The 14,893-nt window shown below is 33.9% G+C and overlaps 1 long non-coding RNA gene across 1 annotated transcript; it reads right to left on the bottom strand.

The window, feature by feature from the left end:
• Positions 1-11,119: 11,119 nt before the first annotated feature.
• On the bottom strand, positions 11,120-13,169 carry LOC145008496 (uncharacterized). The gene is made up of 3 exons (XR_013663498.1): positions 13,099-13,169; positions 12,410-12,475; positions 11,120-11,227 (listed from the first exon to the last, which is right to left on the bottom strand). It is a non-coding gene; the product is annotated as an uncharacterized LOC145008496 (long non-coding RNA).
• Positions 13,170-14,893: the final 1,724 nt, after the last annotated feature.

Here is a 14,893-nt window from a genome sequence, read left to right as displayed (position 1 = left end):
GTTGGTTTTGGTAATTACGACTACACATCATTTGAAACCACATTTATACCTTTAAGTATGGTCAATACTTGTTATTATTCGGTCCTCTAATTTAGGACTACATATATATAAAGTATTAACAAACATGAGAACATACAGAAATTTCATTTAATTCAAACGCGTCCATGTCCATTTAAGTACATAACATTTTCTATTAATAAGAAAGGTTACTTATACATTTTGGTCTTCAGTCATAAGACTACATTACACAAATTTTAAAGAAAATATCGGATTTTCTGGATACATATTCTAACGCTTTTACAAGGAAAACGATTTACTTTTCTAACGAAATCTCTTATGAACTCACAAACCTTTGTGTTGACACTTTTCAAAACTACTTGTATTCTCAGGAATTCAGTGAAAACAGGAAATCAACAACGTTTTGAGGATGGGACGATAAATCGTCAAACAGTTCATTTTGTATCATAATGTAATTGATGTGAATCTTGTAAACATGTGCTTTGATGTAACGTTTTCAATTATATTTGTGTTGGTTGTATTTACTTTGAGCACTATTATACTCATTGTTGTGATACTCTACATGAAGTCCTCCACCCCCGGACGTTTCCGCCATCCTTGGTTTGGGGGTGTGACACATGTATAATGAGCAATTTGCCTGAATGGACCGCCTCGTATGCCTTCAGTCAATCAAGACCACTCTCCGCGCCTTCGGCACGTCTAGACCGCCTCGCGGGGCCTACAGCCTATCCGGACCGCTCACCGGGCCTTCGGTCTGACTGAATCCCTTTACAGGGCCCTCAGTTATCTGGACCGTCCTGGGTATGTTGGCCTTCAGCACAAAGCAGAACTGCCTTAACCCAACCCCAAATCAAGCAAACATGAGTACATAAATATCACACTTGCATATCCACATAACCGTCATACCAATCCAACAGATCATCAATCATAGCAACATCCTATAACCAGGATACCGATCTAACAGATCATAGCAGCATACCACATCCTATATACCAGGATACCGATCTAACAGATCATAGCAGCATACAACATCCTATATACCAGGATACCGATCTAACAGATCATAGCAGCATACAACATCCTATATACCAGAATACCGATCTAACAGATCATAGCAGCATACAACATCCTATATACCAGAATACCGATCTAACAGATCATAGTAGCATACGACATCCTATATACCAGGATACCGATCTAACAGATCATAGCAACATAGCAACACCCTAACTACCAGGGTACGGATCTAACAGATCATGACAACATAGCAACACCCTAACTACCAGGGTACGGATCTAACAGATCATAACAACATAGCATACCAAATCCAGGATAAAAATCCAAAGGGACCGACCTAGTGTTGTAGACCATGTCGGTATAGTGAGGAGAACTCACCTGGCACTGTTGAAGTCCCACCAGCAACACTCCAACTGCTGGTTGACAGATTCCCAAGTTGTCAACATCAAACAACACCCAGTTAGTAATTGGGTTCCAAGCTCAAAGTCCAACTCATACTCCAAAATCCCAAAAGTCAAGTAATGGGCAAGAGCCCAGTATATGGCCCAATTTTCCAAATTAGGCCAAGACCTCTACATGGTCTTTCTTTAAAGTCCATTCAACTTTTTTTATTTACATGGCCCATTATCACATGATCATAAAGGCCCAAATATGGTCTATCTATGGCCCGATTTTCCAAATTGGGCCCAAGACCCTCACCTGGCCTTATCCTCAAATTCATACAATTATTTAGTCCATTTACTTAATCTTGGAAAGCCCATTATCAGTCCAATTAACAAAGCCCATTGGAAAGGCCCAAGTGAAAATTAGGGTTTTCACATGAAATTATGATCAGGGTTAAGTGTTTCTCACTTAACCCATTAGGCTTAATCCATTAAGGACTTAATCCATTAAGTCCAATATTATCTTTGATTAATTTACAATGATCGCTATTTATTATTGTAGTTTATTAAATAATTTTCGTGCATGCCCCGATCAATTTCCCAGAATTAGGGTTTTCCAGCCCAATATTAGCCCATTAGTCTGTTGGTTGGGCCATTAGGTGACATTGGGCCTTATTAGCCCAATAGGGTTCCATTGAGCCCACTAGGGTTTCAATTGTCTGATAATGTCCAAACACCGCTCAAACAAGGTCCAAACACAACAAAACACACCGCCACCCGACACAGCGGCCGATGGTGGCAACCACCACCTCACGGTGGTGGTTTCAAGCTTTTCTTCCATTATTCAAATTTTTGTTACAATTTAGAATAGCATCTAATTAGCACACACACAAAATAATACACACACAACATCAAACACACCCTCCATGGTGGTCCTTAAGGCGGCAGCCACCATGGCCGGCGGCAATGGTGGTTCTTCCTTGGCTTTTCTCTGGCAGCAGTAAATCCGAGACTCCCACTAACTAGTGAGTCACGGCTGAACACACACACACACATATACCCACGAGCTTGAAGCAGCAACACACAAAATACTCACAGAGACCTCGACTTCTTGCTTGGAAAATAACCCATCACCCACCACAGGCGGGTGGCGATGACAACAACTCAAGAAACGGTAGCAGCGACGCTACACCGGAACGGGAACGGAGATAGAGAGGAATGACATGGTTGGGGCTGATTCCTTGTTAACAGCAGAAACGATACTGATTACGCCTCTCTGCTTCCCGCGACCCAAGAGAAAACCTCGCTGCCACGATTTCATTGGCGGCAGGAGGATCGATGGCGGCTTCGAATCGACAGCAACGACGGTAAGGAGCGGAGAAGAAAGAGAGAGAGAAGAAGAAGAAGAACACGACATCGACAACTTCTTTCTCGAGAATATCCTTTGACCAAACACGACAACGGAACCGACATGGGTTGCGGTGGTGATGCTCGACGACTCCAGCAATGGCGGTGCAAGGTAACTCGACAGAGAAGGGGAGGGGGTAGCAGCGCTGAAGGTGAAGGAGGGTGCAGGCAAGGTTGGCGGCTGTTTATAGCTAGGGTTAGGGTTCACAGGATGATGGGTTTTATATCTCGAGTCTCATACCATCTATCCTATATTGACAAGATTAACCCTTCCTTCACCAAATTCTTTCAAAATTAACTTATAATTCACCTTTCTAACCCTGCTCTCTATAATTCTTTTCAAATCAGGCCCGAACTTACACTTTAGCCCCTAACTCCATAAAATCCTTTCAATATAAGTCCAATATTATTCTTTAACCTTCGAAACTCATATTCCAATAATTATTAATTGATTTTGGACTACAAAAATATACAACAATACTAGGATTACTTCCCGGGACTCCTTCTTTATATTTAATTACTCCATAAAAATCAAGATGTTAAATATGCCACTTGTCGCTATTCTAAGATGTTGTTTTGCCACGTGTCATATTTCTAAGCAATTTTCATAAAAATCATGCACAACACATCCACATTGATCCACATTTTTTGGTAACAAATCTTATCAAATTTTGAAAAAAAAAATAATCCTATCCTAATTTATTTTTGATATGTTTTTTATACAAATTCAAAATTGCAATTAAGTATGTCGGACTTTCTATTTATCGAAATACTGTCCTAATCGTGCACAACACATCCACATTGATCCACATTTTTTTGGTAACAAATCTTTTCAGATTTTGAAAAAAAAATAATCTTATCCTAATTTTTTTGGATATGTTTGTTATACCAATTCAAAATTGCAATTAAATATGTCAGATTTTTTATTTATCCTATAAAATCTGGGATTTTATTATCCTACATACCTAAAAATAACTATTATATAGCTCATTCTCTATTTAAACTTCATATGAAAACCACGACACCTTAATTTTATAATTCAGAAAAAATGTTTTCATATATTCAATCATCACGATTTTTGTAAGAGATTTATAAAAGAAAACCAGGTTGGTACATCTTCAATCAACACTAATAATAAAAATCAAGTTAGTACATCTTCAATCAGTAGTAATAATGATCTGATCTGTTTCGAGTTTTACCACTGTTAATTGTTTGTGCATGTGTAATCATGTAATGATTCTTCTTCCTATTTAAATTTCTATAAAGTATTAGTTGTTAAGCATTATGAAATACAATAAGTTTATGTAATGTGTGTCACAATTTCATGTTATGCAATGTTGTATTTCAATTACCCATACTGGAAACACCTAAAAAATCATATTTTAATAAATAAATCATGTTGCTGACATATTTTTTAAACTATTATGTAGTCTTTTATCAATGAAATACTTTTATACATAAATAAACTATAAATATAACATTGTAGCTTCAAAAACAACCCTTTTATATCATAGTACTTTATAACAATCAAAGTAATCTCTCAAATGGTAAAAGTGTAATTATTCATGCTATGTATGTATTCCCTTTAAATAAAGGGTCAACTGAAATGCTATATATGTTCTATTTAAATAAAGTACAATACTTTTTTCCCTATAGTTTATACTTTATGTTTAAATAAAGTGGATTTTTTTTTTCATTTTTTTCTCTACGCTAATATAGCAACATACTTTATAGTTTTAATTTTTGTCAAATATAGCTTCCTACTTTAAATTTCGATCAAACATGTAAATATATGAAAATAAGTACCATTTCATTTCATGTCACACTTCGAAAATTCTATAAAATGCCAACTAATAGCATTGTTTTCTTTTTGTCCTAACATTCATTATACCATTGTACTTTAGATATTTGTGTAATAATATTTTATATATTTTTTTTGTTACTCTTTACTTTTAACAATTCAAATAGTCCTATTTTTGTGCTAACAACTATTTGAAGTAACTAAAATAAATTAGGCAGAATTGTGATTGAGTAAATTTGGAAATTTAGGCCCTGTTTGATACGCATCTTTCTAGATCCAAACAGATCTTTCTGGCTGAATGGACCGGAAAGACTGTTTGATTTGCACAAAAGAATGGGTCTTTCCCGATAAGATATGTCTTTCCCAAAAAACCCTAAAATCATATCTTTCTGGCTGAATGGGCTGGAAAGACAATTATACACCAAACCCGTCTCTTTCTTTCTTTATTGGATTATTAATTTTTTTAAATAACTTTTTTTTAATTTATTTTTTATTGAATTATTACTTTTTTTTTCATCATTTAGCACAGTCAATCAGTTGTACAATCAAACAACATAGTTTCTTTCCCAGTCATAAAACTTTCCCAGACAACACTTTACCAGACAATATTTTCCCAGAAAGAAACTATCAAACGGAACATTAGGCTATTTCAAATGTTCAAGATTTAATATACGTTGTCCTTAAATTGAGTTTAGATATTTTACATTTATATTATGTGTGTATATAATTTTTTTTCAAGGGATATTTATTAAAATATCTTATTATATTGAATCATTTATTTGAGTTCATAAAAAAATTATATTTCATGCATAAAGTAAATTTTTTAAAATTGAAATTTTTAAACACTCTTCTACTAATATTTTTAGTTTAAGTTTTATTTTTGTTAATAAAATTAATTATATGCAATATATAGCTACATTAAATCCATATAAAATTATTTCATAATTCTATTTTTTTAAATACATAAAAATTTACACGATATATCACATACCATCAGCTTTACAACATGTTTTAGAAATCTTTAATGTTGTTCATTTCTATTTTATAACATGTTTACAAATTAGTACCGTTTTACAAATGTATAATGATATTCATTTATTTCTTATAAACATGTGATATTTTTTTTAATATCACTATTATTTTTTTGCAGATTCAAAGAACAACATGATCTATACTCATGCTATAGGAAGGAGAAAAAAATTAGAAAATCCAAAAATAGTAACTCCCTAGCAAGAGACAAAGCTTCATGTTTGCAGCGGGAGATTAATCGGTGAACGAAAGCTAGCTCGGAAACCCTCCTTAGGGAAGTTCCATTTCAAAACAAAATATCAAGCACACATGTTTTTGACATTAACGAAAATGGTGATAGTATCTGTTTTTTTATTATTATTATATTTACTTCATGTTTTTAAAGAATTGCTTATGTTCTATAAATTAATAATAAACAAAACCAATACCTTATCGATCAATTAAAATATTAATATAAAAAACAGTCTTCATATTTTTCAATTAATACATTTTTATGTTTTCATTATTATCTTGATACATTTCATTATAACGTTTAATTAAGTTCATTACTTTTATTTTATAAATAAAGTATTAGGTTTATTTTACTTATCAAATTAATTCATGACTACTTACCTTCGATAATCCGATGCCTTTTTTATAGTTATTAATTTTGTTTGTCTATAAAATATTTTTAATTATACCAACCATGGTTTTCACGGGTTATAATCCAGTCATGGTACATAAAAAATCAAAATGGTTAACTTGGGATTTTTTTCAAAAATAATTTATAGTTTGATTGGGAAATAAATACAAAATACAATAGTAAGTTGAACCATAAAACTATTCATAATATAATATGTTCCTTTTTTTAGTTTCTTAAGATATATATATAGCCAATTATAACAACGAAATAGGATCATGTGAGGATTTTTTTCGGTGAGAACTCGTGAAGACACATTAAAAAAATTGAAAAAAAAAAATATAAATCATGAAATCGAACATAGTACTATATCAGAGAGAAAAAAATGAAAAAAATGGATCATTAAAATTGAATCATGGATCATTTTTATGATCCATATTCAATTTTAATGATAAAAAAAAATTCAAATTTTTTCTCTCTAATATAGTACTATGCTCGATTTTATGATTTGTATTTTTTTTAAAATTTTTTTTAGGGTGTCCTCACCGAAACCGAACCCTTATAACAACAAAAGTTTTTGTGAATATACATACAATTATTTAGACGATATAGAATATTCTGATAGCAAGAAATTAATATATATATATATATATATATATATATATATATATATATATATATATATATATATATATATATATATAAAGAAGGACAATGTTTAGGAACAGTAAAGTTCCTAAGCTTTTGGCAGAATGGGTCCCCTGTGTTAGGGTGTGGGTGCAATTTCATCTTATTTTTTTAGGGGGTCATTTTATGTCATTTTGTATGTTCTTTGTGTACATGTGTTGTTTTGGATTTTCCACACCGTTTTGTCGACCAATTAGGTTTCGATTTCTTTTACTATATTTCATGTTTATGTTATCGACATTCTTTTTTATCTCTGTTTATATCTGTCTTCATCTTCAACCATGGTCACCGTCTTCCATCCTTCTAGAACTCTCTTTATTCCTTTAGTATAGTCTACTATCCACAGAATCCCACTTCCTCATTCCGATCCTTCCTCAACCCTTGGTCTAACTCTACCATGTTTGCCGCTTCCGAATCCCTCCCACACCTCTCTTATCACCGTTGTTATTCCATTACATTGTATCTATTCGACTACAACTTTATATCGCTAAATATGTGCCTACTTCCACCGCCTTCGAACCCAAACTTAGACGGTCGTTCATTGGCTTCTTTTTCTCCACATCTACTGTCCCCATCTTTGGTTGACTCTTAACTATGTACTCTACACCTTTCGTACTTCACCATTTGACATCCTACCATTTTATTCTTTGTAAAAAGAGAAAACTCTGTTGTCGCCGACAACACCGGGAGGTGGTTGGCGGAGACAAAGATTGACTCGGCTGTACTCGGTGACCTCACTTATTAGTTATATTTTTTCCTCGTTTACCTGATTAGGTATGTTATGTTATCAGTCTATCATCGGATTCATCACCGTCTAATTCCAAACTGGAATGAGTACAACATTTTGTCTTCGAATCGGCTTCAATGTCCGCTTCCATCACTACCCGTTTCTTAGGTTACATGTACGTAATCTCCTTCGGTTTCCCGTTGCATTTTAGAACTACGTTTTTCAATCGCAAGATAGAAGGTAGAAGGTAAGCCCTATGCTTTGACGACATCTCACTTCCCTTTTAAGCATCTATGTCACATACCATCACTTCGATTTTGTTTTCATGAATTAATTGATATTCTGCTTTTGTTTAACAGTTAGCTTGATGTATTTGAACTACCTTATGGTTTTAGCTTCTTTGGTTGAGTTTTGGGGAATATGGGATTCTTAAGAACAGTTGACGTCATAGCAGCTACAACAACTCTCACTCTCAATTCCCTCTCCCCATCTTCAACCTCCTCTTACAATTATAATTTCACCAAACCCTTTTGAATTCATCCTCTTTAATCTCTCTAAAGGTTAGAACTATTTATACAACTACTTGATTTTGATCTTTTGTTATTGAAATTTATCGTTATATTAAGGGTTAATAGAGCGTGTCTATTGTCCTTATATTTCTATAGGGGCATATGAGTAATTTTGTTACATTCTTGACATTATTTTAGGTTGGAGGAGTTTTGGAATCACTTGAAACTGAGAATAATATTCGACCATTTGGAAGAACTTGAATTGGTAGTCTTTTATTGTCTTATCAGGGGCTCCGATTTGGTAAAACCTTCAATTACTTTTCTAGATATAGTTAGTTTATTTTGTGTATTCTATGTGTCCATCAACAAATTCAGAAATACATACAATTGGTCTTCACTTCATCCATTTACATTACTTTCGTCTACGAATTGTCATGGATCAGATGGACCTAAGAATAGTAAATGCATACAATATATTATATGAGACCGAGTCGACTCTTTTTTAACTTTCAGGTTGTATCATTGGGTTTGGTATCACTGAAAAAACATGACCAGTAGATTACAATAATCATGTTATTTTTCCTTTTTTTCGTCCCTAAATTACTTTTTTGAATATGCAAATTGGAAAAGGAGAAATAGCTTTTGAGAGTGAGATGAAGTAGATGGAGGCAAGGACAAAATGGTCGGTTATTCAGATTTAGCGGCCCATGTGCAGAAGTTTGGGTGAACTAAAAATAATTTAGGGATGAAAAAAAGAAAAAAATATATTCAATTTTCCCTAACAATTCAAACCTATATGTAATGCTTGTCTCAGGTATTGAGTTATTTTCAAAAAATTTAGGGTTTTGGGTTGGAACTTGCCACACCTCCAAACCCGAACGACGGAAACGTTCGGTGGTGGAGGATGTCATGTTCAGTATCATAACAATGCACAATAGTAAAACAAGCAACAATATCATCCATTGCATTAATAGTATAATTAATACATATGTGTTCTTAATGTATTTGTAAGACACCAAAAAAATAAATATCAAAATAAAAGACAAGTCTTGAAAGTACACCATCTTCTCACATCTTGGCCATTTGTATCTGTCTACTGGTGACCTGAGAATACAAGTTATTTTAAAAGAGTAGATCAGTATTTAAGCTGGTGAGTTCATAAGTATTTTAGTGTTCAAAAGTTTTCATTAGTATGATGAAAATGTTTGAATGTAAATGTTTGTATACTTCCTAGAAAATCCTATATTTTCTACTAAATTGGAAAGTAGTATTCTACCAAGACCCATCTGTTTTGTATGTTCGTTCTTTTGTAAAAGTGAGAGTTTTTCCCAAGTATATGACTATCATTACCAGAAAACAGTTTACATTACTATTTATATGAGAAGATCACTATCTGAATGTAATGGGAAAATGAAGATGCACAGTAGTATTGTATATAGTAACTAGTGAAGTACTAACTACCTTAAACCAATTGTTTAATTAAGGTAAAATGTGATAAGATTATAACCATGCCTGATTGACTAGAATAATACACGACGTTCCAAAGACATCGAAATGGTATGACATTTTTCACCCAGAGACCTGTAGGTCCCACTGTAGCTAACCGCAAGGTGTAGGATGGTCAATCCCATAGAGATCTATACACAAACTCACACTCTCCCTCCAGGAGACTCTAGTTACAAAACGTGACACATCAGTATATTGCCATGCCATGAAGTAGTGACTCACATTAATGTTATCTTTTTTATTCTATTTGTACAGTATGTTCCTTCTTGTTCTAATGTATAGTTTGTTCCTTCTGTTCTAGTGTATAGTATGTTCCTTCTGTTCTAGTGTATAGTATGTATGAACTGACTCATGTAAATTTCATTGTTCTAGAAATAGTAAGTAGTAATCCACTAAACTATACCTATTATAGTTTACTAGTATATTTGTTTGAGTGTTACTAATGTATAGAAAAGACTTAATTACTTACCAAGCAACTAAGTTAAGTATAATCCTTAAAATGGGTTTAATATTCACATACCTATTTAATAAGTATAACTATGATTTTACTGACATTCGGACTAGTGATAGCCCTAAGCCTATTAAAGCATACTTAAGCCATAACCAAACGAGGAATAGAAGTAAAGGTATCTAGAAATAGCCCTAAGCCTATTAAAGCATACTTATACGTAAATAGATAGACAAATATGATTTGATATAAAGAAGTTTATAAAAGCTTTAAAAGAGCTTTCAACAAGTTTGAGTAAAAGAAATCCTTTTGAATATTGTTTTCACATGTAAATGATTAACACAACTTCATTGTGTTATACTTGTATTCCCCCCCCCCCCCCCTAAAATCATTTAAAAGTATTTAAATGTGTAGTTGTAGGGGTATGAACTCACCTGTAGTGAGTGATTCGGATGAAAGATCGAGATAGGATGCTAAGTATGCCACGATAAATTTCGAGTACAAACGGATCATATTAAGCATATAATAACACATATATACATGTAACTATTGTATATAACAACTAAATATGTAAGGGAAGCATCCTTATGGACTAGGAAACACTTGAAATGAAGTGTTAAAATCACATGTGATTGTATGAAAGGAGTTTGCGACCACACTAGGAAGTGTTCACGTCCATGGAGTGTTTACGGTCAAGGCTTGATTCTATGAAGGGTTTACGGCCATTGGATGAAGGGTTCATGTCCACTTCATGAACTAAGAAGGGTTTACGACCCCAAGAAGGGTTTACGACTGTAAACTCTTGAAGTTCATGTATTATGTTCTTGATTTATGTCACACCCCCGAACCAGACGGCGAAAACATCCGAGGGCTCGCGTTACTTAAATTGAATATCATCACAATGAATATACATGAATCATAACATAAACATCATCATGCATCAATATATTACAATTGAAGTTGTTCACATCAAGTACATTGTTTTAACATTACAATCCATAACATAAGATGTTCGATAGTTTTCAAAAGCACAACACACTAACATACTTGGTACTACTCCTCCGCTTACCTGTTACCTGAGAATACAAGTTATTTTGAGAAACGGTCAACATATGGAATGTTGGTGAGTTCATAATCAGGTTTGATGTGAAAATATTTTGTGTAGTTTGAAAGAAAATAACCCAGAAAATCCGATATTTTCTGAAAACACCATTGTTTATATAAAAGTGTGGAGATCCGTAAGTATATGCATGATGGTTTCAAAACGTGTATAATTGAAAAAAAAAACTTTGTATTAAAAGTACCAATGAAAAATGTTTAACTTCCCCGGAAAACCCGATGTTTTCCAAAAATAAAAATATCATATAACGGTTCGACTTATTATCATATCACGTGAATGATTTTGACTTACCTTGATTACTTGATTTATATTGGATTTATTTACGTGAGTCGTTATAACCATGCATGATAATGATTAGTTCGTCTTTCTTGGCACTCTAGTGAACGCCGAAATTGATCTTAAGATTTTGTCACCCTAGACTGGCCGAGTCTAACTGTAGCGAACAACTGAGGTGTGGGGGAGTCACCCCCGTATAGATCTTTACACAAAATCTCGCTCTCCCTCCAGGAGACTTTGATTATAACTACAGACTACGACCGACATACGTTGGTGCCACCCATTACTACTCACTAAATCCCAATTGACTTTGATTACTATTGATTATCGACCCGTATTTGTTTACTTGGATTAACGATAGGCCTAATAAACGAGGAGAAAAGGATTACAAGATCCTACTATTCCCGCGTATTACTTATGGCTATTGATTATACGAAGGACACGCTGGTCCATTTCGCATTTGATTTACTTGGACCTTACTAGCAATGCTAATGGGCCACTAAGGCCCAATAGCACTTAAAAGCCATTGAGGGTCCCTTAAATATGAAATTGGGTCATAGAAGGCCCCATAACATTTATAATTATCCCTTGGGCCCAAAAATCATGTTAATGGGTCACAAAGGCCCAATAAGCATGTTTGGTACTTGTGACATCCCCAAAAATCACGGCCAGAAAAGACTGATTTTGTTTATGCTTTATAAAAATCAGAGTACTTCATTTTATAAAAATGTTGCGGAATTTGTTCCCAGAAAAACATGGTAAATACGTTATTAAAACATTTTCGATGAAACGTATTTATTTCATTTTAAAACGTTTGGGATGTCATCGTTAATACAGAAACATAAGCATAAACAGAACTTACAATTATTTACACTAGTGATCTACATCTCTTTAAATCTCTCAGTGTATTGTGACTTCATATCAACACCTGTGATAAAAATAAACTGAGTGGGTCAGGTTGGGAAACCTGGTGAGCACATAGGGTTTTCAACCCACAATAATATAATTATTTTTTTTTAAACATCAAACAATCAACCCAATTACCCATTCCCGTTATCCTTACATTACGTCCCTAAAACATCTAACACAAGGGACCTAGTCAAAGGACTATCATTGGGATGGAGTATATCTGGTGAGCACACAGTTCACACAGTTCGAATAAACACACAGTTCGAATAAACACACAGTTCGGTTAAACACAAAGTTCAAATAAACACCTACAGGTTGCGAGCCTATTAGTGTTCCACTGGACTGTCTAGGATAGTCCGTGGTCGTCATCTATACTCCGCTAGATGACTAGATCATCAAGAACATCTATAACGAGGCATCTCATTATTTCATTTTATCACACAGCAACTAATACATCTACCCATGTCTTACCCAACACATTCTGTAGATATAAAATACATATACAGTTTAAATCATTGAAAACATGTATAAAACGTTCATCCAGCATAGATAGCAAGTATACAGATAATATACACACACAGCACGTAATTTATATAAAATACTTCATATCTATGTGTAAGCTGAAAGTAACTATGCACTCACCTGAAAAGGTGGTGATTCCGAACTCAGACAGCGCTTCGCTTCTTAAATAGAATTTTCTTCGACGAAACCTAGTATTATTACCACTAGAGTTTAGTTTATTATTCGCCGAGACTAATTAATAGTCTAGCTATTATTATTATTATATAAGCGTAAAAAAAAAATACTTATATAACCCATAATAATAGCCCAAGTATTTATTATAAGTTCATAATAACAATACTAATTTTAAATATAAGCTATATTAAAATAAGGTAAGCATAACTTACTTACAAGGGGGTTTTAGCTAGGAGTCGGGCTCTGCAGGGGCAGAACTTCGTCGCTGAATCTTTCTAAGAAAGATTCGTGCAGCGCTTCAGCGCTCACCTTACTATACTAAACTACAGAAAGAGAAGTCGAATCACGAGGGACCGAAATGCTCGGGGGATAAGGAGAGAAAGACTCTTGAATCAAGAGAATGGTGCAAGAAATATGAGAGCCCAAGCCTCTTATTTATAGTAATTGAATTTACAAAAACTACCCTCCATAATTACTTAATAACCTTATAGTTATATAAACAACTAAACACCCCTCTATAATACTATTTTAAATGGATTTAATGATATTTGTACTAAACTAATGTTGAAAGAACTCAACATTAGTCTTATAATGACCGCATTGTCGATACCTTTCTAATGATATATACATATGTATATATATGTGTACGTATACATGTTTTATACTTTATTTTAATACGTAAATATGCTATTATAATTTGTAACTCGTTCATACGAACTCCGTTTTTGACGTTCTTTATATCCGCGCGTAGGTGGAGACGTACTCTACAACTTTCGTTTAGACTCCGTTGGCTAATTTTGACTTTATTTTTAAAGTTATATTTTTAACAGGCCGGGACAGGATTGGTCCGTTAAAATCTCATAACTTCTTTATCCGATGTCCATTTTCATCTGTCTTTTTATCGTTACGCTACTAATAACGAGATCTTCGATTCTTGTTTAGGTTGTGTCGGCTAAAAATCAATCGATCTAAAATTCGAATTTCGGGCTGTACACCGCTAATCCGAAACTTCGAAAAATCATAACTTCTTCATACGAAGTCAGATTTGGGCGTTCTTTTTATCGATGTTCTTAGTTTAACATATTCTACGACTTTTGTTTAGAGCGCTAAGGCTAAATCTCTCTCTATCATAAATTTACTATTTACGCTTCCCGACGCCGTGCCGGTTCCGACGCAAAACTTCGACGGGTCATAACTTCTTCGTTATAACTCGGATTTCAGCGTTCGTTATATGTACGGAAACCTTGTGACATATTCTACAACTTGGTTAAGATTATTTATTCTAAATAATCTTTTTGTCGAAAAGTTGTTTTTGACCCCTATTGCCTTTAAATTGACTAGCCCGGATCTGCGGGCGTTACAATTATCTCCCCCTTAGGATGATTACATCCCGGAATCATCAACGAAAAAGGGCTCGTATAATGACTCCATACGTCATCTCTTCATCCTAGGTAATAATTATAACTTCTATATTCCTTCAAGTCTATCTCTTAGACTCATTGACTGTAAGCAGTACTCGATCGTGCACCTGCTCTCTACCTCAGGCTAGACTTCAAATTATGACCTATCATCATGTGATGCACGTTTAGACTTAGGTCTCTTAGAGTTAAATTCTAAAATAGACTATGCCTTCCTTCATGTTCTAATGTGATATAATCACACTTTAACATGTAGCGTTTCTGGCTACCAACTTCTTTAACAACGAACGCGATACTTCTATTGATCGCTTTGATTTCAATTG

The sequence above is a fragment of the Lactuca saligna genome, chromosome 8 (assembly GCF_052625555.1).
Source record: "Lactuca saligna cultivar CGN05327 chromosome 8, ASM5262555v1, whole genome shotgun sequence".
In the NCBI taxonomy this organism is placed as follows: domain Eukaryota; kingdom Viridiplantae; phylum Streptophyta; class Magnoliopsida; order Asterales; family Asteraceae; genus Lactuca; species Lactuca saligna.
Note: the sequence above shows the minus strand (reverse complement) of the source record. Positions and strands in the feature narration are given on the sequence as shown.